Raw genomic sequence first — 26,108 nt, 5'->3', positions numbered from 1 at the left:
TGCCTTTAATGACATGGTCACATGGTGTAGTTTCCATAGGACTCTGCTGGGGTCAGGGTACAGGATGCCCAGTGCTCAGGGAATGAGGCATCTGTTCGGTGTTCCTTATCATTGCGTGTAGCCCTGTGTCTTCCTTGATATCATGCTATCCAAAGCCTGCACTACATACAGAATTACTGATTTCCTCATAGGCCTTTCTCGTTACTATACTAGCTGGCCCTCGCAGAAGTGGCATTCCTCTTTTACGGGGAAGGAGCTAATGTATTGGGAGACGCAAGGCCATATTTTTAAGAGTTAGTCATTGCACCCACTTGAGACATCTAGAGGGCACATGTGATGCTAGTGGAACAGTAGTGGGGATTGTGTTGCCAGAACCAGCTATATTGTATGAAAGGTGGACAGGCAATGGCAGTCTTCAGCTACTTGTGGGTTGGCAAATTTGAAAGGCTGTGCAGCGGCAGTCAAAAAAGCAAATCAAATGTTAAGAATCATTTCAAAAGGGCTAGGGAATAAAACAATATCTTATTGCAACGGTATAAAGTCATGGTATGCCCCATCTTGATGTGGTCACCTCAGCTCAAAAAAGATGGATGGGGAGAGGGATAGCTCAGTGGTTTGAGCATTGGCCTGCTAAACCCAGGGTTGGGAGTTCGATCCTTGTGGAGGCCATTTAGGGATTTGGGGCAAAAATTTGTCAGGGATGGTACTTGGTCCTGCTGCGAAGGCAGGGGACTGGACTCAATGACCTTTCAAGGTCCCTTCCAGTTCTAGGAGATGGGCAATCTCCATTAATTTAATGTATTATTTATTAAGATATATTGGCATTGGAAAAGGTTCAGAGGGGGCAACAGAAATGATGAGGGCTTTGGAACAGGTACCCTATGAAGAGGGACTTTTCACCTTCAAAAAGGGGACACTAACGGGGAATATGATAGAGGCCTATAAAATTGTGCCAGATATGGAGAAGGTAAAAATGGAAAAGTTATGTACTTGTTCCCATAACATAAGAATTAGGGGTCACCAAATGGAATGAATAGGTAGCAGGTTTGGAGCAAACAGGAGGAAGTTCTTTTGGTACAATGCACAGTCGACCTGTGGAACTCCTTGCCCGAGGATGTCTTGAAAACTAGGACTTTAATAGGGTTCAAAAGAGAACTAGATGGGTTCATGGAGGTTAGGTCCATCCATACTTATTAGCCAGGATGGCTAGCAATGGTGTCCCTAGCCTCTGTTTGTCCCAGGCTGCAAATGGATGACAGGAGAGGGATCAGTTAGCTGATGGTTACCTGTTTCTGTTCACTCTCTCTGGGGCATTGGCCACTTGCAGCAGACAGTATATTGGGCTAGATGGACCCTGGTCTGACTCAGTATGGCTGTTCTTACGTTATGATTTTCAGGAGGCCCTCAAAGCACTTTTCTGGCCGCCAGAACTAATCCGTGCTCAACTTCAAAATCCCAGTGCAAGCCATGGAGGAGTAAGAGCACTTCTGAAAAAGTAACAATTGTTTTTATAATAAAAAATGTTAGGTAACATAAATATAGGAATTGCTGCTGCTCCTATGTAATGGATGGCTTCTGTTCTGTGACCTCCCTCCCCTTTAATTCCTTTATTCTATGCTAGCATCTTGTTAAGTGTACTGCTATTGGAGAGATCTCTGGAAGAATCATCTAGTGCCCTCTATCAACCCTCGGTTTTCTATGGCGCAGTAACCTGAGCGGTTTGGCTTTCCGTATTAAAACAGGCAATGTGCTCCATGTGCGTGTACCTTCTGATAAGAAGAATCTGTCCACCTGCCACTATCCTTGCTCTGTCTCTCTGAAAGGCTTCCTTTGAACACTGACACTTGTCTGGAGTGGAAGATCGGGCACTCTCTTGAAAGGTGCTGTGTGTCTGGATGTCATAGGTCCTGTGCAGTAGGGTGTTAGAGAAGTGACTATGCTGTACCTTTTAAAATGCATTCATATTTTAAATTTCATGCAGAAATCTTCAAATGTGGGGATTGTACACAAGGAAGAGTGGTTCAGTGTAGGGATGTTAAAGACTAGTCAACAATCTGATATGCATTTGCTTATTGGATAGTCTTTTACCTAGTTGATTCCCCCCCCCCCCCTTCTCCTTTGCTGCCTCTGTGGTGGGGGGGAACGGGTACTTCAAAGTGGCAGTGCCGCACAGTTTTGAAACCCCAAGGCGGCCACTGCACAGCTGATCGGTGGATCAGATGTGTGGCGGGCTGCCCCTTTAAATTGCCACCTCCGTGCATTTCAAAGGGGCAGTTGTTGTGGAGCCCGGGGTCAGCTGGGGACTCCCAACTCACCCCGGGTGCCCTGTGGCATTTCCCCAGAACGTGGGATCAGCTGGGGAGTCCCCCGCTGACCCCCAGGTTCTGGGGAAGTGCTGCACGGAACCCGGGGTCAGCTAGGGACTCCCCAGCTGACCCCGGGCTTCTTGGCTTTGAAATGCACAAGAGCCCCCCACTGGGGACTCTTGTGCATTTCAAAGCAGGCATTACACCGGGTGCAGCCTGGAGTCAGCGTGACTTCCCTCTGCACGCAGAGTTCTGCGATCCTCCTTTGAATGGGGAGTCCCTGCTGGGGCTCTTGTACATTTCAAAGGAGGAATGCGGAAGTGTCTGTCGACTAGTCGACGGAAATTCCATCCACTAGTCCACTAACCACATTTTAACATCCTTAGTCCAGTGATGAGTGCTAGCCTGGGCTTTGGAGAGCCAGGTTTAATACCTGCTCCTCCACACACATCCTGTTTTCACCTGATACTTGTGGTGCTCAGGAAATTAGGTGTGAGCTACAGGTTTTCCTTTGCATGGTGGCTGCAAACACTGTGTTATCACTTGGTATGTTCACTTATATTTCACATCATGCAACTCAGTGTCCGATTAGTCATCTGGGCATATAGGGTCACCCAAGGTGTTCGAAGCTGAACAGATGCTACAGCTGTGAATAGCAAAACCTCAAGTGGTGTCTTCCAAGTAGTTAGAATTGGGTCACAAAAGCCATTGGCATTATGTTCTTCAGAGCACTGAAAGTATGTGTGTTTCTGCCTCAGAACTTTATTTTGAAGTCAGACTTAATGTTAAAACCTTCACACATTTCCCCTTATTTTAATATTTGAGTAACAGAAACTTTTAAACAAAATACTACTTTCTCTGTGTTTTCCACCTGTCTCATTCTTAACCATGTGTTTGAACTCAGCTTCTTTTATTACTGTGTTTATTATTTAGTTGTTTGATATTTCTCATAGAAAATCTCTTCCAAGACTTCCTTTTTACACATTTATGTAACTGGATGTGTCTGTAGTTCTCTTCTTTTTAACTCCTATTAATTTTAGCCAAGGTTTGAAATATAAGGATGTTAAGTACAGGCAGTCCCCGGGTTACGTACAAGATAGGGACTGTAGGTTTGTTCTTAAGTTGAATCTGTATGTAAGTCGGAACTGGCGTCCAGATTCAGCCGCTGCTGAAACTGATAAGCGGCTGATTCCAGGAAGCTCGGAGCAGAGCAACTCTGCCTCCGGCTTCCTGTAGTCAGCGCTGGTCAGTTTCAGCAGCGGCTGACTTGGGGACGCTTGAGGCAGAGCAGCTGGGGTGCTGCTGGGTTGCTCCAGTAGTGCCGCTCCTCGGCGCTACTGGACCAACCCAGCAGCACCCAAGCTGCTCTGCCCCAGGCGTCCTGATTCAGCTGCTGCTGAAACTGACCAGCAGCGGCTGAATCAGGACGCCTGGGGCAGAGCAGCTGGGGTGCTGCCGGGTTGGTCCAGTAGCGCCCAGAGCGGCGCTGCGGGACCAACCGGCAGCGCCCCAGCTGCTCTACCACAGGCGTCCGGAGAAAAGCCTGGTCTGCTGGGGGGGGGGGCACACTAGCTGCGCCGCCCCCCCCCCCCAGCAGACCAGGGAGACGCGGGTGGTGGACCGAGACGCACTGCGGTCCAGCCGCCCGGGTCCTCCGCGGCTTTGCTCCGCGTCTCCCTGGTCTGCTGGGGCCCCCCCAGCAGACCAGGGAGACGTGGAGCAAAGACGCGGAGCACGCGGGCAGCAGGACAGCCCAGATGCGCCGCAGCTGTCCCGCTGCCCGCGTGCTCCGCGGCTTTGCTCTGCGTCTCCCTGGTCTGCTCGGGGGGGGGAGGCTCCCCCCAGCAGACCAGGGAGATGGGGAGCAAAGCCTTGGAGGACGCCGGCAGCGGGACAGCCGTGGCGCGTCTGGGCTGTCCCGCTGCCCGCGTGCTCTGCAGCTTTGCTTAGCGTCTCCCTAGTCTGCTGGGGGGGTTCCCTCCCCCCCAGCAGACCAGGGAGACGCGGAGCAGCTTTTCTCGCCCTGGAGGGGGCGGCGGGATCACGGCGCATCTGGGCGTCCCGCCGCTCCCGTCCTCCGGGGCGAGAAAAACCCCGTTCGTAACTGCGGATCCGACATAAGTCGGATCCGCGTAACTCGGGGACTGCCTGTACTGGGTAACTGACTAATCGAATAGTCGATGCATATTTGCATCAACTATTGAATTAGTCGATGGGGCACCTCCGCCTTTGAAGTGTAGCAGCAGCCCAAGGGTTGTTGCTACACTTCAGAGGTGAAAGTGCCAAAGGCCGGGGTCAACTGGGGACCCCCCTGCTTGATCCGGGATCCCTGTGGTGCTGCCTCTTTGAAATGCACTGAGCCCAGGGTCAGTGTGGGAGTCCCCAGCTGATCCCAGGCTCCACGCTGCATTCAAAGCTGTAGCGCCACATGGAGCAGCTGACCCCAGGCTCTGTGCAGCGCTACTGCTTTGAAGTGCCCCCCCCCCCCCCCGCGCCCACTGCCTCTGATAAAGATAGCAAGGGAGGGGAGCTACTAGCTGACTATGCTTTCCACTAGCCAAAAAGCATTTCTAATAGCCCTTCACATCCCTAGTTTGAAATTAATGTTTGTTTGATTATGGCAGAGTAATCGCAAAGACAGAGCACAACAACAAATATTTTAACCCAGAAAAGTCACGACTGCTAACTTCTTGCTGTAGTATAACTGCTACCATGGAAACCCTTTGTGGACTATTTCCAGAGAGAGGTTAGAACTTGTGGTTTTCATTGAAGACAGTTGATTGTGTGAGTTGGAGTTCTGTGATTATTTTTTTTCTTGTTACCACCATATTAACTGGACATTCCTTAAGGTACCAATAAAGCAAATACAATCAGAAATACATACAGCTCTGTAAGGTCAGTGGAGAGAGGTGACCAACCCTTTGGTTTGTGTTCAGCCTAACAAATTCTGAATGTGAACTAATAGTGTTTCTCCAAAGAACACCACCAACTTAGAAATCAGACTTCTGCATTGTTAATCTGGATGTAAATAACATGAAAAAACAACCATCATGTAACTGATTGAGCTAGGACCCTAGGCGGAGTTTATGCTTATCAGTTATACTTTTATACCCCGATTGTTATAAATCAGTGGTTTTCAATAGGGATGTAAGTGAGTAGTCGAGTACTCAATACTTGATAAGGCTAAGTTTATCGGGTAGTCGAGTACTCAAGTACTCGCTCCCTCTGTATGAGAAGTAGCAGGGGTGGGGAGAAACAGCTTAAAAGCCAGTTGCCTGCAGGGCAGTTTCAGACAGCAGCCACTGTTCCTGGGGGTCCCAGCAGGGAGCTGGGACGCACCCCCCCCCCCCCCCCCGGTGGACAGGGGCTGCTGCTGTGAAGCTGCCCTTGAACAGGGGCTGCTGGATCCAGTGCAAGCCGGGACTGAGCTGTGCCCACTTGCACTGGTCTGGGACCACCGTGCCTCTACATCTTAAATGGAGTAAGAGTCACAGGGCTCAGTCTCAGCTTGCGCTGGCTCCGGGAGCTACCTCTGCAGAGAAGCTCCCCTTAACTAATTGTATAGTCGATACAAATGGCATCAGCTACTCGAATAGCAGAATAGCCGTGCCTCAACATCTGTACTTTGTAATTAGGCGTCTGCAAACCAGAATCCGGTTCTGTGGGTCCTGCTACTGAAGCCCTGAGTCTTAGCACCTCAGTGGGGCTGAAACTTTGAGCGCTGGTGCTTGCCTGCCATTGGGCAGAAGCCCAGAGTCCCCTACTAGGGATGTAAAATCCCATTGAATTACTAGTTCCCCAATAAAAAGGGGAGGCAGTTGGAGGGTGCACCCCGGACAAGGTACGCTCTGGACGGACTGGAGCGCCCCTGCCCGGCAGCATGCCTGGGCCCCGTGTAGCTGGAGCATCCCCTTGACCGTGGCATGTGGGGAGCTGTTCCAGCCCCCAACAGTAAACCCGAACCTCACTGATTTTAAGGGTGAGGCTTACCAGTTAACCATTCACATTCCTATCCCATGGGGCTAAAGCCGGGAGCCACAGGCCCTGCATGGCTAAAGTTCTCTTCCCCTGCGGCTGAACCCAGAAGCCCCGAGTCCCTGCTTGCTGAAGTGAGGAGGCTCCCCTCAAGCCCTGGAGTCTTTTATGGTGTGTTGGCGGAAGGGGAGGACTGGGGGGGGAGGGGGGGGGGCTGAGAAACCTCTGTTATGAATAACACTTAAGATTACTGCCACTGAGATTAGGGGCGAGATTCTGTGTCTGGATGCCTCTGAGAGCACATTGTATGCAATGAGCTTCATTGCTTCTCTTGTGCAGTGCTTCAGTAGACTCGTCTTCGTCTTCATCTTCATGTGTGTCACTAACACAGCAGTGAGGCAGATTGTAAAAGATGTGACTGGGCCGCAAGGGGGAGGACGGGGTGGGGAGCTGTTGTAAGCTCCTTTACAAATGCTGAGGGCATCAGTTCACTAATAGGAAAAGTGACTGTTTGGTCCTGTCTGTAGTGATCCCCTTGCCCTGTCCTATACAATCTTGGCTAGGGGAAATGCAGGGAAAGTCATTTGCCAGTGGGGAAGTAGCACCACCTAGGGATGTTAAATACTGGTTAATTGAATAGTCGGGTAACCTCAAGAATTCTTATCGGTTACTCGACTAGTCTATAGTCCCCTGGGGCCAGGGCCACCAGCCAGTGTGTTCCAGCCTCACTACTGAGGAGCCCCCTACCACTCTGTGGCTGCCTCTGGATCAGAGGCAGCAGTGCAGGGTGCCAGGCGAGAGCTGGTCTGCAAGGGGAGCCAGTTTAAAAACCAGCTCCCCTCACGGACCAGCTGCCTGTCTCCCTGTGCTGCTACCTCTGATAGAGAGGCAGCAGTGCGGGGTGGCAGTAGCCCCCTGTCTAGGGGTGGAGTCTGAGCTCCCAGATCTGGTGTGTGCCGGAACTGAGCTGGGCTGCCTTCCCACCTGGCTCCTAATATACTTTAAATGCAGAGCTGCAGCAGGAGTAGGTCCTAGACTGCTAAAAAATTTAGCCTGCTAAAAAATGTACTGGCAAATGTGTGTGTGTGTGTGGGGGGGGGGGGGGGGTGGGCGGAGCATGTAGTCTATAGCATCAACCCATAAGATTTTGCTTATCTGTGAATTGGTTACACTATTACATCCCTAGAACCACCATCATTATGGTTATGTCAGGGTTCCCCTTTTAATCAAAGTCTGACTTGAGATAGAAGATCTCAATTGCAAATATTTGTTGCAGTTTCTGCACTGCTAGAATTTCCTGTAGTAGTTTGTAGTGAATAAAATTTTAATTGTGACTTTAAAAAGTGTCGCATAACTACAATGTTTCTAGTGTTCAACGTTTTCTTGGGTACCTTTTGAAGCTACAGTAGAAATAGAGCAGCCAGTTACTCAATGCAATGTGTGATTCTTTGATAGAACCATAGTGCAAGAGTATTTGATAAGTTACATGTTTTGGTTAACTATTTAGGGTTCAAAGTGTTACCTTTTTGAATGCTGACAGTGGTAGAACAGGATGGCTGAAGTTTGCCGCTATTACTGATGACTTAAGGTGAAGGACAGCATAGAAGTTACTTAGCACAAGGACTGGGGGCTTAGTGTGACACAATATATCAGACACATTGCTTGGTGCCAGGCAATGGGATTTCAGAAGATGCCAGCTAAGATCTATTCTGGTCCAACTGGACTTTTTGCTTTCCTATAGAGGCTGGGCCATGGCCAGTGAGAGCTTTAAACTATGTTTGATAGGGCAGGTGATTAAAGCCCACAGGTGAGTGGAAAAAAGACCTGGGAGAAGGGTCAGAAATTTGGGGGAGCATGGGCTGTAACAGCAGGGATAAAGGTGATACAAGATGGAAATGGGGGGTATCAACTCAGTATCTTAGATATCTGTATATTAATGTGAGAAGTATAAATATTAATAAATCATAATACTGGTAAACACACCCATGACGCAGTTGGCATTGCAAAGACTTGGTGGGATAATAAGCAAGACTGGAATGTTGGTATAGACAAGTACAGCTTGCCCAGGTAGGACAGAAAGATAAAAAGGGGGAGGTGGTGTCGAAAATGTATACCCTTGGACTCAGGCTGAGGCAGAAATAGGAGACTGGCTTGTTGAAAGTCTCTAGGTAAGGATAAAAGAGGTAATTCCATGGTAGGGGTCTACAACAGGACACCTAACCAGGAGGAAGAGGTGGATGAGTGGTGTTATATATATAAAATACAAATAATAAAATCATCCAAAGCCCAGGACTTGAGGGAGATGGGGGGGGGGGGACTTCAACGCTCCAGATGTCTGCTGGGAAAATAACACACCGGGGCAGATTATCCAACTAGTTCTCAAAATGTATCGGAGCCCGTTTTGGATGCCAGAATGTGGAGAAAGCTAGTAGGGGAGGGGGTGTTTTAGATGGGATACTGACAAATAGGGAGGAACTGGTTGAGAATTGGAAAGTGGAAAGCAGTTTGAGTGAAAGTGATCATGAAAATGATACAGCTTGTGAGCTTAAGGAACTAGGGGGGCAAGCAGCATGATAAAGACAATGGATTTCAAGGAGGCAGACCTGAGCAAACTCAGGGAGCTGGTAGGCAAGGCCCCATGGGAAGCAAGTATGAGGAAAAACAATTGAAGACACTTGGCAGGTTTTCAAAGCGACATTATTAAGAGCACAAGAGCAAACTATTCCATTGCTTACCAAAGATAGAAGTCTGGCAAGAGACAGCCCTGGCTTCACCAGGAGATCTTGAATGATCTAAAAATCAAAAGAGAATTTTACAAAGAATGGAAACTGGGTTAAATTACAAAAGATGAGTATGAACAAATAATGTTGCCCCTGCGTTCTGGTGTTAAAGCAAAGCATCAAATGGGGTCAAATGAGCTAGTGACGTAAAGGGTAACAAGAAAACATTCTACAAATATATTAGGAGCAAGAGGAATACCAAGAACAGGGTAGGCCTGTTAATCAATGATGAGGGAAGAACAATAATAGAAAACGTGGAAATGGCAGAGGTGCTTAATGTCTTCCCAGTTTCGGTTTTCTCCAAGAAGGTTGGTGGCGATTGGACGCAGCGTACCGAATGCCAGTGAAAATGGGATAGGCTCAGAAACTAAAATAGGGAAAGACCAAGTTGAAAATCACTTTGGCTAGTTAGTTATTTACACTTCAAGGCCTGATGGAATAACCCTAGAATACTCCAACTGATTGAGGAGGTATCTGAGCCATTAGCTACTATCTTTGAAAAGTCATGGAATATGGGAGAGATTCCAGACAAATGGAAAAGTGCACATACAATGCCCATCTGAAAAAGTAAGGACGCACCTGGGAATTACAGATCTTACATTACATTACCTTAGCTTCTGTACCCAGAAAGATAATGGAGCAAATAATTAAGGAATCTACTTACAAACATCTAGAAGTTAAGAAAGTGATAAGTAATAGCATAGATTTGTCAAGAAAGAATCCTGTCAAATCAACTGGATAGCTTTTCTTTGCCAAGGGAACAAGCCTTATAGATTGGGGGGGGGGGGGGGAGCAGATGATGTGGTATATCTAGACTTCAGTAAAGCTTCTGATACAGTCTTGCAAGACCTCATTGACAAATTAGGGAAATACAACCTCGATGGAACTGCTATACGATGGGTGTGTGACTGGTTGGAGAACCATTCCTGGAGTGATTCACAGTCATGCTGGCAGAGCATAATGAGTGAGGCTTTTCAGGGATCGGTTCTGTGTCTGATTTGTTCAGTATCTTGATCAGTGATTTAGATAATGGCATATAGAGTGCGCTTATAAAGTTTGAGGATGATACCAAGCTGGGAGGGTTTGCAAGTGCTTTGGAGGATAGGATCTGGACAAACTGGAGGAATGGTCTGAGGCAATGGATGCCAGCCTTTTTTAGCACAATATCTCTTTTTGAATTTAAGTGCAATCCAAGATCTACCTCAAACAGAAATACCCTTGCCCTGTCTCCTTCCTGTCCCTTCTCCAAGGCCCTGCCCCTGCTCGCTCCATCCTCACTCACTTTCATCAGGTTGGGGAAGAAGGTGGTTGGGGCGCAGGCTCTGGTCTTGGATTAAGGGATCTGGAGTGTGAGAAGGGCTCAGCTGCTCTGGGGTGGCAGAGTGGGTTCTAGGTGCAGGCTGTGGGAGGGCGTTTGGATGTAGGGGTGCTTGGGGATAGGGCAGGGGCTTGAGGTAGGAGTTTGGGATGTGGGCTCCAGCTAGGCACTGCATACGTCAGGTGGCTCATGTTGGTGGTGCAGTGCCCTGGCCCTGCACCACTCCCAAAAGCAGCCAGCAAACCACCTCCATCCCTAGTCCTGTTGTGCCCCCTGTCTGCTCTGTGGAGAAAGAATGCAGAGTGGGAGAGGCCACCTTGACATCAGTGAGGGCAAGAGATGCACAGCAGTGGGGGGAGAGGCAGCTGAAGTGACAGCCTTCGACAGCCTCGTGGCCAAAGCAGTCAGGATCACCTGTCAGAGGTGCCAAGATCTGCCAGTAGATCCTGATCTCCTGGTTGGTGATCACTGGTCTGAGGTAAATAGAATGAAATTGAACAAGGACAGAAGCAAAGTTCTCCACTTAAGAAGGAAGTCAGTTCCATACATACAAAGTGGAAAGTGACTGCCTAGTAGGGATGTTAATTAGGTTAACTGACAATCGAGGAGTCGATGGGATTTCCATCGACTACTCCATTAGTTGATAAACAGTCCTGGCTCACGGCATCTCTGGAGCCCTGCGGCTCTGCCCCCCCCCCCCCCACCCCCACACTGTGGAGGCGGTGCTGGAGAGGAGGCAGCTTTTAAGCCGGAGTGTTATAAGCAAGATGTGAGAAGTAATTTTTTCTCCACTCTGCACAGATTAGGTCTCACCTGGAGTATTTTGTCTAGTTCTGGACACCATATTTCGGGAGAGATTTGGACAAATTGGAGAAAGTCCAGAGAAGGGCAACAAAAATGATCAAAGTTCTAGAAAACGTGAGCTTTGAGGGAAGATTGAATGAGTTGGGTTTGTTTAGTCTAGAACAGAAAAGACTGAGAGGGGATGTAACATTTTTCAGGCATCTAAAAGGTTGTTACAAGGATGCAGGATAAAAAAATAATGTGGCTGTCACCTTTAGCAGCAAGATGGTGTGTGATGATTCCCCCTGTTGGGTCGCTTATTGGGGAATGAATCTGGGACTAAGGATGTTAGCGTATAGTTGTCTAAACAATTAACCGATACGCCTCGGCTTATTGGTTAATCCAAATGACTACACGTGTTCTCTCCCCCCACCCTCCCGCTCTGGCTTGCTGCCTCTGGGACTCCCATAGATTGGCTCCCACCTGCCACCTCGTGCTGCTGCCTCTGATATAGAGCATCATTGCAGGGTGGCAAGGAGCTCCCCAGGAGTGGGGCTCGGAGCACACCGGCTGCTGGCCCTGCTGAGACTTGGTGCAGTTACATGATTATTAAATTACATGCTATCTGACTGGTGCTGTTTTGAGCTAAAGGGCAGGAGCAGATTCAGAACCCTAAGTATGTAGTAGTCAGCATCAGCTCTGTGGCTGTCTCGGCTCTGGTGGAAGTGAGGAGCCCGGTCATCCTGTGGGAGCCCTCCTCTGTGCATCCTTCCCCAAGAGGACTCTTCACCAAAGCTCAATTCTGATCCCTTCCAGCTGACTCCAGCTCCCTCTTTCCGACTGAGCCTCACTGTGCTAGCAAGGTGTGCTGGTGGCCTGTGTGTTAGCAGTTCTGTGGTTGGGGTGGGGAATGGAGGGCTGGGAGGTGTCAGTCAGGACTGCCACAGGGTACAGTCATGATGTGCCGCATGCATAGCTGGCAAGGCCCAAATTAGGAAAGTGCATTGTAGCATTTCAGGAGTTTGACCTGTGCTGAAAGTTGGTGTCTCAATGGAAGGATGGAAGGAAGAGGAGAACAATGCTTCGTGCTGGCTGAAAGAGGGAGACCTGTGTGTGTGGGGGGACGGGACGGGACGGACAGTGGGTTGGTTACAGTTGTGTTCTGGTGTGCACTGGAGATGGACACGAATGCCTCCTGGAGCATTTCATCCGCAAAGCTATTGGCACTGGAAAGGTGGCAAGGAATGTTGGAGCCTGTTCCCTTGTGTTGCATCTTTTCAGGATTTTGGGTGGGTGGAACGTTTATTGATGGGATCTCTGTTGTCACAAAACAGTGGTGTGGGGTTTTCTTAATTATTAATAGTATGACGATCCTTTTGGCTGGCTTTAAAAAGGCATGATTCAGGACACTTGTGAGCTCCATTTGAGAGTCATCATAGACTTTAGTTTGGCACCTCAGTAATGTCACTTAAAAAAATCAAGAACTTTCCTGCATTTGTGATGGCTATAATTAACATAGCAAATTAGCTTTCATTAGTAACTCTCCCCTTGTTTCATAGTTCAAAATACTGATTTGGGGCTTCCATTTTCCACTTTTGTTCTGTCTGATTGTTTGCATGTGTAAGTTTGGAAATGTGTAAAAAGGGGGAAGTAACACTTTAAAATGTTACCAGACACTTCGTAGCCAGAGTTTGATAGAAGAGACTGGTGTGGGGAAATAGTTCCTTGGATCTTTGTGTGATGTTCTGGTGAAAAATCTAGCTACTGCTCCAACAGCTGCATGACTGAGTATAGGCTAGCTAGCAGAGTGCTGTGTTTGGGACCCTCTTAGAGCTTCCCTCTCTTAAAGTCAGTGCTCTGCTCCACTCTGGCTGTTAGCAGGAAGAAGGAAACTCGTTTGCCCTCTGCAGCAGCAGGAAGTCAGAGAGGGCCTCTCCTTCTGCCTCAGAGCTTCCTAGCTGCTTCAGAAAGGGGCAGAGAAGGATTTTTATGACATTGTTGATCTTTCCTTGTGGATAATTAATACCTGCCTTTGCTGCGGATGCTGTTTCTTGTTTTCCCCAGCAGTTGCTTGGGCATTATGTGATTCTGGATGAGTGTCACAGCTGTCTGCAGATTTCTGAATAGCATCAGTGAAAGAGACCAGAGTCTTGTTAATTTCACTCTGCTGTCCTTCCTCTCTGCACCAGCATTGTCTGTACATTCATTGTCCATTTATGAAGTTACCACTTCTTCCTCATTCTTAAAGTGATGGCTGTGGCTCTGCTATTCCCCAGGGCATATTGCTTACAGGTCTGTTCTAGATGTAAACCAACCAGGGAGAGATTGTTTGGATAATGTAAAGAATTCTAACTTCGCTTTCTTTGGGGTAGAACAGAAGCAGCTGAAGTTTTCTACTTAAAATTTGCCATGAACACAAACCTCATTAAGGATTAATGCCTTTGCCTGCTCTGGAAAAAAGCTCAAGTTAACATTTTCAAAAAGTCTTATTTGTTATGCTATACATGCACAGTGAAAACCTTGCTTAAATCTGCATGGGCACACTTTTCCTAGGCAGCGTTTTTTATGTCAAAAGGTGCATAAATATAATTTTACAGTTGCACAGTCAAAATTGTTCTAAGTTATGGAATGCAGCAGTAGTTAAGGTTTCAGCAGCAATGCTTGCTTGGCTATATTGTACATATGTTTTCTATTCCTGTTTTTCTAGTTAAATCCCTATCTTAATGGTACTGTTCAGTCCATACAATTTCTCCTATACATGTGTGATACATGCAGGAAGTGCAGCACAGCCAAGTTAAGCTTGCTGTCTGAATGTTTTCACATTTAGCTGTGCAACCTCAATGTTGGATTGTGCAGATTTTTTATTTGGAAAATGTGCATTTTTCTTAACTTGATGGAAGAATAGTTTAAATAACTTAATGTGCTCAAATCAGGAAACTATAATTTCCATCCCAGAATATTGAAAGAACTGGCATGTGAGATTGCTTGTCAGGTAGGAAGGATTTGTAATAAAACTCTCAATTTGGGGAGAGCATCTTAAGAGTGGAGAATAGCTGTCATATTTGTGTAAGAATGAGAGAGAATGTGATCTGGTCATGACTGAACTGTTAGTCTGATCTCAGCAATATGCAAGGCTTAGAACAAACAGTGAAAGAAAGGATAATTACATTAATGGAGGTAAATGGGAAAAGGGATTTACTTGCAATGTGGGTTTACCAAACGTAGATCATGCCAGTCTAACAGATTGTTTAGAACAAGGGAAGTGTAGTAGATCTTATTGACTTCGGCTTCAGTAGCATGGTACCACATGCATGACTCAGCCATTGGTGTGATGGGGATGTGAAAAAGGCACATATGGCCCTAGGATGTATCAGGCAAGACATTTCCAGTAGCGAAAGAGAAGAATCAATGCCATTGTACGAGGCACTAGTGAGACTTTATTTGGAATACTGTGTATAGTTCTCGTCACCCATATTCAAGGAAGATGAATTTAAACAGGAGCAGATGCAGAAAAGAGCTAATAGGTCAATCAGGGTAATCGAAGGCCTATGTTATGAGAGAATTTAGAGGAGGCTGGCTTGTTTGGTGTAGCAAAAAGAACATTCCTACATTCAAAGTGGAAGCGCCCGTATCGACTAATCAAATAGTTGATTAATCTAATTTTAACATCCATAGTAAATACCAGGGAGGGTGAAGAACTACGAAAATTTACAGAACAATATCAGCACAAGAACAAATGGATATAAACTGACCATGGCCAAATTCGGGCTGGAAATTAGAAGTGTGTTTCTAACTATCGTGTGGGCAAGGCTCAGGAACAACCTCCCGGGAGGAGTTGTGGGAGCAAACTTCATTAGTTTCAAGAAAGAATGGCTAATTGTTAGTGTGATTTTGAGAGGGTTGTTGGTGATGATGGGTTAGAGCAGGGCTACTCAACTTTGGAAGTCCTGGGGGCCACAATGTTACAATTTGGGTTTATGTGGGGCACAGTATGTGGCCTGTGGGTGGGAGCCAAAACACAGTCGTAGTCAATATAGTGGTCTTCTGTTGATATGCACTTTAGTAGTTAAATCCCTGGACTGTCATTGCTCACTGACAGTGCTGTCAGACGGGTCGAAATGGGGTCAATGTTGCATTTTGTTAATATCCGCAGAACTGACTTCAATGGGGCCTGTGTGTTGTGTAGTCTGGCCTTAATCTTTGTATTTTTGCCCATCAGTGTGAAAGCAGCTATTTGCATATATTTGCTTGTATATGCAACCACACTTAAGTTGCGGCCCTTGGCATGTGCTGTGAGTATCATTGTGGCCACCAGGGCTTCCAAAGTTGAGTAGCCCTGGACTACATCCTGGGGGCCAGTCTTCATGTGCCACTTGAGGGGTGCTTTTTTGTGGTGTGGACTTGCGTCTGCTAGGAAATTGGACTGAGAACTGTCAGCTCCTGCAGTTAAGTGTCAGGTTTGTGGTTACAGTGAACCCTCGTTTATCGCGGTAGATAGGTTCCAAACCCGACCGCGATAGTTGAAAATCCGCGAAGTAGGGACATGTATATTTAACATGTATACAGCGAGCCCTCGCTACTTCGCGGTTCGACCATCGCGGATTCACGTATATACATAATGTAATGAAAAAAGTCCGCGAAGTCGTGAATCCGCGATGGTCGAACCGCGAAGTAGCGAGGGTTCACTGTACTATGGTGGTGTTGCTGCCATTATGATCTGTGGCCAAGATGTTCCAAAATAAGGGCAGGTATTATGTAAAATAATAAAACGACAATGGCACCTGGCAACTCTAGATTTCTCTTATTGCAGCTTTCTGGATAGTCTATTGAGTGAGATTCTAAACCTAGTTAATTAAACAAGCATAAGAATTAGCTAATCCAACCCTTTTTTTGCCTAGCAACATGAGTGTAGCTCAGGGCTGGGCAAAAGGGCCTCCGCAGGCTAGAGCCAGCCCTCCAAGCGGGTTGATCCAGCCTGCGGAAGCCCTGCCGCTCCCTGGCCAATCAGGCAGCGTCTCCTCCTGCCCTGCAAGGGGCTTGGCCCTTAGCAGCAACTGGCAGTTGACTCTAAATGTGGCGCTGCTCCCTTGCAGGGCGGGGCAGACTTTGTGTCTGCCCCCATTCCCAGGCCCGGATTGACCAGGGGAGGGGGAAGTGTGCGAAGTCTCCTCCTATTGCCAGGAGCGCGGGTGCCTAGAGGGAACTGCTGGCCGTTCAAAATGGGAGGGGGAAGACTTCATGTGCTCCCCCACCCACAGACCAGTCATGGTCTGGGCGGGGAAGCATGGAAGTGTCCTGGCCCCGCCCCAGAAATTCCTGAAGTGGCCCCTGGTAAATGATTGCCCACGCCTGGTGTAGCCCATCAGGGCTATGGGTCAGTGGGCGGCTACTCTGCCCCTGTCCAGTGAGTCCCGGTGTCCTCCTGTCAGACCTGTAGTCAGGCCAAAGAAACAGTGGAGCAATTGCACTCCTCGGGGTGGGCAGCCTTATTCCTGGGCCCTGGGCCAAGCCAACCGTCCAGGCTCTACAGGACCCCGGCCTACGGGTGGGGCAGGATGACAAGCATGCAGCCAGTGACGCGGCCAATCCCTGGTTCAGGGGGTGGCAACAGTCAGTCGGTGCAGTTAGATCACAGTGGGCTAAATAAGTTATCCTTGGCGCAGGCCGTTAGCCTGCAGTGACAGCAGGGAGACTGCCAGCCAGAAGTTGGGGGGGGAGTGTAGGCCCATCCGTTCCACTGTGTCCCAGCTCAGGGCCCTAACAGAAGCAGACCAGTCTGCTGTGGGTCAGCAGGGATCCTCACTCTGACGGGTGCTCTGGATCGGCTTGACTACTGTCAGCTGTCCCTGGGCTTCTTATGTTCTCCTCTGCACATACCTGGGCCTCCAGCAGATCCTCAGGGGTGCTGGGGGTCAACAGCTCAGCTTCAGCTATTAGCAGGGCTTGACGCTCCTCCCAGTCAGCGTCCGTCTGGGGTCCCGAGTCCACGTCAGTCCTCAGCCTCCCAGCTTGGGAACACAGGGCAGCTGTCTGGTTCTTCTAGTGGCTGGGCCCTGACTGAGCTCCTAGGCTGGCTGCTTATAGTGCTAGCCATGCCTCCTGACTTCTGCCCCAGCCGCACATCTGACCAGGCTCTGCCCAAGAGGGCTCACAGGTCAGTGGGTGGCCACTCTGCCTCACTACAATGCTGTTTCGTTTGTTATCCCAGGCAATTAGTTGAGTCCGGGGTCTAGTGGTTGCTCCCTGAAGGCTGAGGGAGGGGCTTTTCGAAGTGGGTGGGCTTGGATTTCAAATAGAGCGTCACTACAATGCAGTTTAGCAAACAGCTTGGGAATTTGTGTCAAATTAACTTATGCTAAGAGGCAAAGAGAAGGAAGTCTTGACGAATGATACATTGCCAAGTATCAGAGGGGGAGCCGTGTTCGTCTGAATCTGCAAAAGCGGCGAGGAGTCCTGTGGCACCTTATAGACTAACTGACGTGTAGGAGCATAAGCTTTCATGGGCAAAGACCCACTTCGTCAGATGCATGTAGTAGGTACCTGCCTCTGGAAATTTCCACTCCATGCATCTGACGAAGTGGGTCTTTGCCCACGAAAGCTTATGCTCCAACACTTCAGTTAGTCTCTAAGGTGCCACAGGACTCCTCGCCGCTATTGCCAAGTTGTTAGCAACTATCCAGTTTATAATACATATTGAACCTCTCTAGTCCAGAACTCTCTTGTCTGGGAACAACTGTGGTCCAGAATGTTTTTAGATAGTTGGATGGCCACTTTTCATTGGTGCGGCCAAGTTTCCTGCAGTCCCATAGAGCTTGTTTGCAGCCACCAGTCCTGGTTCTGTGCTCTGTGCTGTTGTTTAGCTCTAAATGGCTTCTCAGAGCCCAGGAAGCAGTGGAAGTGCTGGTGATGCTGCTAGACAATATTGATCCCCCCATGGTCTGGAAAATTCTCTGGTTCGGCACCAGTCAGGTCCCCAGGGTGCTGGACTAGTGAGGTTCAACATGTATCAACTAACCAGTTGATCCACTCAGCCTTACCCACATCTTCATCCACATCAATAAGCAGTTTTCCTTCCGATGCTTTATTCTTGCAACTAGGCCCTGCATCATCTTCCTGCACTGCTAACACTCGACACGTTTCCTTCTTACCCAGGGAGCAAATGTCTTCAGAATGTTCCCGGATAGGGGCTCTCCTGTGCTCAGAAGCCATGACAGTTTTTCTGTGGCAATAGTGTCTCTGTCTATCTGTCTGGTCGGTTGGGCTGTCTGTCTAGGATGTTAAATACTGGCTAATTGAATGGTTGATTAACCTCATGGATTTGTATCAGTTAGTTGACTATTCTATAGTCCCTGGGCAGCCCCTGTCCGGAGTGGGGGAGCGTGAGCTCCTGGACCCAGCACACGCCAGAACTGAGCCAGGCTGCCTGTCCACCTGGCTCCTAATACATTTTTCAATGCAGAGCTGCAGCGAGGGTATATCTAGGACCCAGTGCAAGCTGAGAGTGAGCTGGGCTGCTGGCCTGCCTGCTAAAACATGTACTGGCAAGGGGTGGGGGAGAAATGCGTGTAGTCTACAGCATTAACAGATCGGCTTTTGCTTCTCGGTTACTCGACTCCACTGTTGTATCCCCTGTATATATTTATAGTCCTACATTAGTCTGGGTCTGTCGTTTCCTTTTTCCTCAGCCTTTAGACTCTCTCTCTTTGATCCCTGCATCATTTTGTCTTCCTCCCCCACCTGCTACAGTTGGTCTGTTCCACTTACTCCTTCCTCCCCCAAATTTCTCAATGCCTGTTTCCCTTTTCACTTTACCCCGCCAGTGTCGCTTCCTCACACACAGGCACATTAGTACATCCCTCATCCCATCGACGCTTCCACACAAAGGACTCAGAAATGCATCAAACAGCAACTAGGCAGAGGACTAAATATACGACATGAGGGTAATGCTCAGATAAGAAGCCACGGCCCCTGTAAGTTTTTCTTGGATGCCTCTCTGGCTGTTCTCTCTGTCTCGCTCAGGGTGCATGTTTAGTAACCTCATTGCCATTGGTTTTAAGGCTCCCAACTCCTCTGTGTACTGAAAGAAAGGGGCATGCTTTGTTCTCTCCTCTGGCCCCAGAATGCCCTGCTGATCTCTCCCTTCCTGACCCTGGGCACCTTGTGTTTATCATAGAGTCCAGTTCCCCTGGGTTTGGCGCTGCCTGTAGTTTCCTGGGCACCAGTAGCCTGCCTCATTCTTGAGTTTCCGTGCTACCTGGCTGCTGCTACATAGTCACAGTAAAATTAACCAGTCTGTTAACTTCTTTCCCCTGTGGTGGAACGCACATTGAAGCTACTATTTGCACGCTTAGGGTATGTCTGTCCTACTGGCCAGGTCAATGGGGAGTTGATTTATTGAGATTAGTAGAGACTCAGTAAATCTATCGCCCTATCATTCTCATGGCGGTGGAGTAGCAGAGTCGACACTGAGACGTGCGAGGGGTCCCGTTGGCACACTGCAGGGAAGAGGCGTTGTCTTCAGCTGTGTTATGCATGTAGCTGACACTGTAATTTAGATGACTTGATCTCCCGCGGCAGTGTAGACCAGGCTTTAGAAAGGCGCTGCTGTATCAATTTACACTTGCTTCATGTTGGGATGGGTATCGGCACCGACGTCAGGGTGAGAATCTTCCTTTTTGAAACTCAAAGCTTACAGTCTGCAGAAGTTGAGGAAAGATTCAGAGTTGCCCTGCATTAGTCGAAGTTCTTCTAGAGCCTGTTTTTATAGCACCTTTTATGGGTGACAAGATGCTCTTCAGAGTTACCAAAGATCCATGCAAGGATCATTTGACTTTCCGCTATATTGTAGTCCCTTCTTATGTGGGAAGCAGCAAATGGCATGGCATCAGTGAAGTGAAGATGCCATTAGAAATGTAAGCGGGCAGAAGGGTACTGCTGATCCAGGCACCAGAGCGCGTGTTCCCCGCCTGTAGTTCACACATGGGTGTAGAGTGATCCTGGACTCCTTGAGAAGATTGTAGCCATAAACGAATGTCCTCACTGAGCCAGTGTGAAAGCCTGGAGACCCTTGGGCCCGTTTTCTAGAAGGTGCGTAGATTCATCACCCGAATTTCAGGGGTGCCTCTCGCTTTCACTGGAGCCGGTCGGTGCTCAGCACTTTGGAAGATCAGGTGACTTTTCCAGGCACCTAAGGAAGGGCGCAGGAGGCTAACTATAGATCCCAGTTTGGAAAATCTTGGCCTGTTGCTTTGTTCAGCTGCCACTTGGTCTGCAGTGGCTCATTGTTGCCGCTTTGGCAAGAGGCCGAAAAAAGCCAACAAAGTATTGGTGCTATCTGATCTTGCCATGCCATGTTAATGATCTGAAAGCACCACAATTGTCAGAGTGAGGGCAGTGGTTGCGTCATTTCTGCAGCCTGTAGCTATCTGTGTGGGCATTCGTTGGTGTGGATTTGTGGGCTCTCCTCCTTCCAGTGAGACTAATGGAGATGAATAGCAATTCACAATGATTCTCAGTGGTTATGGGACATTGTCAGTAGTTACTACTGCTTAATAGCTTGGCTGTTTTAAAAGGAAGATTAGCAGAACTCTCGAGGGCTTTCCTGGTTTGTGCCGTTTTGATAAAATCCTGTAGCTGTATGTGCGTTCTTTGCTCACTGTTTATTTCGTACCCAACTTATGGGGAACGGCTGGTCCGAGGAGTTACCCGGTTGATGCCTATATAACGTTATTGCTTTAGTGTCTGTAAGAACCTCTTTGGGATGTTCTTGTGATGGCCCAGAGGGATTCTCAAAGAACTACACCAGCTCTTTCATCTCCCGAACCACTGGAGTGCGGGGATGACATCTGTTTAGGGTGGAAGCATCATGCAAGGCTGGGCTTCTGGGACTGGGACGCTCTCGCCACGGTTGAGTTTTGGGTCTGTACTTTGACAGATGTAGGCCACTTAATTTCACTAAAGACACTCTTGCGTCATCCAGAAATAGTCTGAACAGATTATTTACTTTCTAAATAATCTAGGCTGGTTCATGCCCAGTCTCAACACGTACTGATTTAATGTTCCACCTGATTGAATATAGTAGGCCTTGCTAAGCCGACTTGAAAGAGAATATCAGACTTAATATACAACGTTCATTGTGCTGCCTTTCGAACAGAACCGAGTCCTATCATCTCCCTCTCCATGTGCTCTGTTTCCAGTCACCAAGTGACTTCCGTCCATTCTGTATGGTCTATCTCATATTGGGCAGGTCACCAGCTTTATTATTTAAAATTCCATGTCCTCTCCTATGCTAATGGGTGGTAGAATGGGGTTAATTGCTAGATTACAAGGAATGGGAATTAGATCAATTTAACTGGCATTTTAAAAAATCATTAGCTGTCCTCTGAAGTCTTATAGTTCCAGGTACAACTATATTACAGGTTGCACCTTCCAGAACTGGTGCTCTCTGCTTCGCCAAGACCATGGATGTTCTTGGACCAGAGAGCCTCAAGAACCAAGTGGCAGGAGGCTTAGCAGCCTGGTCAGGGGCTGGAGCCTGTGGCAGTTGGGGCCTGGGGCTGCTATGGACCCACAGCAGGGTGCAGGGCCGGGTTGTAGTGGAACTGGCATCACTTTGGGGCGGCAGGCTGGGAGGCCTGTGGCAGGGGACCTCCCCTGGTCCAGCCAATTCCCTTGTTCCAGATTGGTCAAGTCCAAAGGGTGCCTGACCAAGGAGGTACAACCTGTGTCTTGGGGTCAACCTAAAACTGTATGTCCTCCCTCTATTCTATTGGGAATAAAACGTATGGCAGTCATACTTTGGGTCCCCAAAACGGAGTCAGGCTTTCTATGCCAAGTTAAGCAGAAGCGCCATCTCTATTTCTGTTAGTGCCCAGTCACTGCAGTTGGCTCCCCCACATTAGTTCTGGACACTGTCTAATGGGAAATGTGTTTTTTGGAAATCTAGAAGAGTCTTACTGCGTCTGGGAACTGGTGGGCAAGAGTGTGGCGAGGTGTTCGGCTGCAGGCCAACTGGCTCTGATGCTTGTAATGAAGGCAGTGTACCAGTTTGCAGTAGCTGAGTTTCTCTTCATGAGAGCATTGATGGAGCCTTCATGATGATGCTTAATTATAAGACCAACATCTGACTCCTGGTGCTGAAAAAGTCAGTTGGTGAAGAATTAAAATAATTGTGGGGTGGACTGAATGTTGCTGGAAATGGCAGAGGTGCTTAATGACTTCTTTGTTTCGGTCTTCACCGAGAAGTCTGATGATGACGGGATGCCTAACATAGTGAATGCTAGTGGGGAGAGGGGAGATTTAGAAGATGAAATAAAAAAAGAACAAGTTAAAAATCACTTAGCAAATTTAAATGTCTGCAAGACACCAGGGCCTGATGAAATGCATCCTAGAATACTCAAGGAGCAGATAAAGGTATCTGAGCCTTTAGCTATTATCTTTGGAAAATCATGGGGGACAGGAGAGATACCAGAAGACTGGAAAAGGGCAAATCTAGTAACCAGCTATAAAAAGGGAAATAAGAACAACCCAGGAAACTACAGACCGGTCACTTTAACTTCTGGTCCAGAAAAGATAATGGAGCAGTTAGTTAAGGAATTCATCTGCAAATATCTGGAAGATAATAAGGTGATAGGGAACAGCCAGCATGGATTTGTAAAGAACAAATCATGTCAAACCAATCTGATAGCTTTTTTTGATAGGATATAATGAGTCTTATGGATAAGGGAGAAGCAGCGAATGTGGCTTAGTAAGGCATTTGATACGGTCTTGCATGATATTTTTATAAATAAACTAGGCAAATACAACTTAGATGGGGCGATTATAAGGTGGGTGTGTAACTGGCTGGATAACTGTTCTCAGAGAGTAGTTACTAATGGTTCTTAATCCTGCTGGAAGGGCATCACAAGTGGGGTTCTGCAGGGGTCTGTTTTGGGACTAGTTCTGTTAAATATCTTCATCAACTATTTAGATATTGGCATAGAGAGGACACTTATTAACTTTGCAGATGATATGAAGCTGGGAGGGGTTGCAACTGCTTTTGAGGATAGGGTCAGAATTCAAAATGATCTGTACAAACTGGAGAAATGGTCCGAGGTGAATAGGATGAAGTTTAATAAGGGCAAATGCAAAATGCTCCACTTAAGAAGGAACAATCAGTGTGTCTCACACAGAATGGGAACAAATATCAGAGGGGTAGCATGCATCTGACGAAGTGGGTCTTTTCCCACGAAAGCTTATGCTCCTACACTTCAGTTAGTCTATAAGGTGCCACAGGACTCCTCTTCGCTTTTACAGAATGGGAAGTGACTGTCTAGGAAGGAGTTCTACAGAATGGAATCCAGGGATCAGAGTGGACCACAGTTAAATATGAGCCAACAGTGTAACACTGTTGCAAAAAAAAAAAAAAAAAAGGCAACATGATTCTGGGATGCATCAACAGGTGTGTTGTGAGCAAGACATGAGAAGTCATTCTTCCACTCTACTCTGCGCTGATCAGGCCTCAGTTGGAGGATTGTGTCCAGTTCTGGGCACCACATTTCAAGAAAGATGTGGAGAAATCTGAGTGTCTCCAGAGAACAGCAACTAGAATGATGAAAAGTCTAGAGAACATGATCTATGGGGAATGACTGAAAGAACTGGGCTTGTTCAGTTTGGAAAGGAGAGGCCTGAGAGGGGACTTGATGGCAGTTTTCAGGTATCTGAAAGGGTGTCACAAGGAGGAGGGAGAAATTGTTCTCCTTGGCCTCTGAGGACAGGACAAGAAGCAAGGGGCTTAACCTGCGGCAAGGGAGGCTTAGGTTGGACATGAGGAAAAGCTTCCTGCCTGTCAGGTGGTTAAACGCTGGAATAAGTTGCCGAGAGGGGTTGTGGAATCTCCATCCCTGGAGTTATTTAAGAGCAGGTTAGATAGACAGTTATCAGGGATGGTCTAGCTGGTACTGGGTCCTGCTGTCAGAGCAGGGGACTCGACTCGATGACCTCGCGAGGTCCCTTCCAGTTCTAGAGTGTAATGTAATGGAGTTAACTATTTTGGTGCTGCCTAAAATCTGCGTCTTTGAGCTGTGCTATGGGCCTGTGTCCAGGAGGGACTTTTGTGCTGGCATAGGTACATTGATGTAGGGATACCGCTGTGAGCATGGTGCTGTGTGGCTCCAGGCTGAGAGAGAAATCTCGCTTAGCCAGAAAGTTTGCTCATCTTAGATTAATCACTGCCAGAATTTCATTAAGTACTTTGGGTTGTTCACATACTTCAGAAAGGCAACAACGTGACAGTCAGATGTATTCTGGTGGCCCCTAACGGCCCGCAAGGGCGGGGCCCTATCTGGCAGGTGCTGCACCTCTTCCCGCCCCCCCTCAAAGTGAGAGCAGCCCCTTGTCAGTACTACAGACAAGACACTTACAGGCCAGAAAGGGAAGTGACACTCTGTGGAAGGAAAAGGTTTGCCCCAGATTGCACAACAGGCCAGTGGGGCAGAGGTGCTGGAGGATCTGGCAATAGGGACTAGATGGAGTGGGAGGGAGGGGAAGGGACTGACAGGGAAGGGGAGAGCAGGCGTGTCTCAGTCCCACCTACCCCTCTCGCGTGCGTGCTGTTCCCTGGGGGCGAGACCCCTCTCCTGGGGACTTTCTCCCTGTGGGAGTTAGGGGGTTGGAGGTCCCTGCTCCCCACAGTGGGGCCTGAGCCCTGGTATGCTCCAGCGTCTGGGGGAGCTCATGCCTGTCAATTGGGGTCTAGCCTTCTTTCCCTCTTCCCTTCCTCTGGCCCACCAGTTCCCCAGTGCACTCTAACACAACGTACTGGCTGGGGCTAAGGTGCGCTAGGGGGCCCAGCGCAGCTGTGGGCCTGGAGATCTCCTTGGCTTGCTGGAGGACCTGGTGTAAGCTTCCCAGTCGTAAAGTGGGAAGTGCTTTGAGTTGGCTTCTGGAAAGCACCGTGTGCGAGCCAGGAGGAGCCGCCAGCTGTGGAGCGAGGCGAGAACGGTCCGTGTCTCACTGACCACCGACTCCTGCCCACAGACCTTCTGTTTCACAACCCCAAGAGGTGAAATGGTCAGAACTCGGGTGGAGTTAAGGCTGCCTGGTGGGAGCTCGTGCCCTTCCAGAACATTAGACACAAGATCTCACCTGAGAAACCTCAGGTCAAAAGTCTCCGAGCCCGTCACTGGAACGGCGAGTAGCATATAACCCAAAGCCCATGTCCCACCCTGCTACTGATCCCACCCTGCAGTGACCCAGGCTGGTGCCGCCTCCTTTGGTTCTCATCCAGCTTGCCTTACCGCACGGTTACAGCTCTTCCAAGCTACTCGGTGCCCCCGCCACGGCTACCCTGGCGGCAGTGCAGCTGGACAGCATGCCAGTCGCTCCCAGTGGCTGCTGCCAGCTGCAGGGGCAGAGTTACGGTTGCATGGGCTTTTCCCACGGCTCTGTCCTGGTGTTCAGGAGTTGGTTTTGCTGAACTTGGCATCTTGGAAGGGCACAAGCCTAGCACCGCGTTAATGCAGGCGCTTTGCTATTCGCTCAAAGGCTGGACAGATAGGAAAGGAAGTCTCCCCGCCTCCCGCCCAGGGTTCTAACGGGGACTGGGTGGGAGTTAATATTAGTCTAGTTTTTCCTTCTTGAGGTCGTCCAGGTTCTGCACCAGTGAGGCCCTCCTGGAGTCAGGCTCTGCCGTCCCCTAGGGAAGGGTTCCGTCTTAGGACTCCGGGCCCTGCAGATGTGAAACTGCTGCGGCTCTTTTCTAGTGCCCCAGCAATTGGCCCCTCTTGCTGCTGCTTGTTACAGTCCTTTTGCTGGGACCAGGCCTCCTTTGTAGCCCGTTCGGAGCCTGCTCCCTCCAGGAGCATCTTCCTAGGCCCCCTTTTCTGGTGTACACTAACCAGCAGCCTTGGGAAGCCCCCTTTCCTCCGGAGCTGCCTGGTGCCCCCTGCCTCAGCTCTTAGAACCATT

The 26,108-nt window shown here is 48.6% G+C and overlaps 1 protein-coding gene across 7 annotated transcripts in view; it reads left to right on the top strand.

Moving 5' to 3' along the window:
- Window positions 1-26,108, top strand: part of NSD1 (nuclear receptor binding SET domain protein 1) — a 106,122-nt gene that overhangs the window by 9,029 nt on the left and 70,985 nt on the right. The window lies entirely within an intron of this gene.

The sequence above is a fragment of the Pelodiscus sinensis genome, chromosome 16, assembly GCF_052426305.1.
Source record: "Pelodiscus sinensis isolate ZL-2025 chromosome 16, ASM5242630v1, whole genome shotgun sequence".
In the NCBI taxonomy this organism is placed as follows: domain Eukaryota; kingdom Metazoa; phylum Chordata; order Testudines; family Trionychidae; genus Pelodiscus; species Pelodiscus sinensis.
Note: the sequence above shows the minus strand (reverse complement) of the source record. Positions and strands in the feature narration are given on the sequence as shown.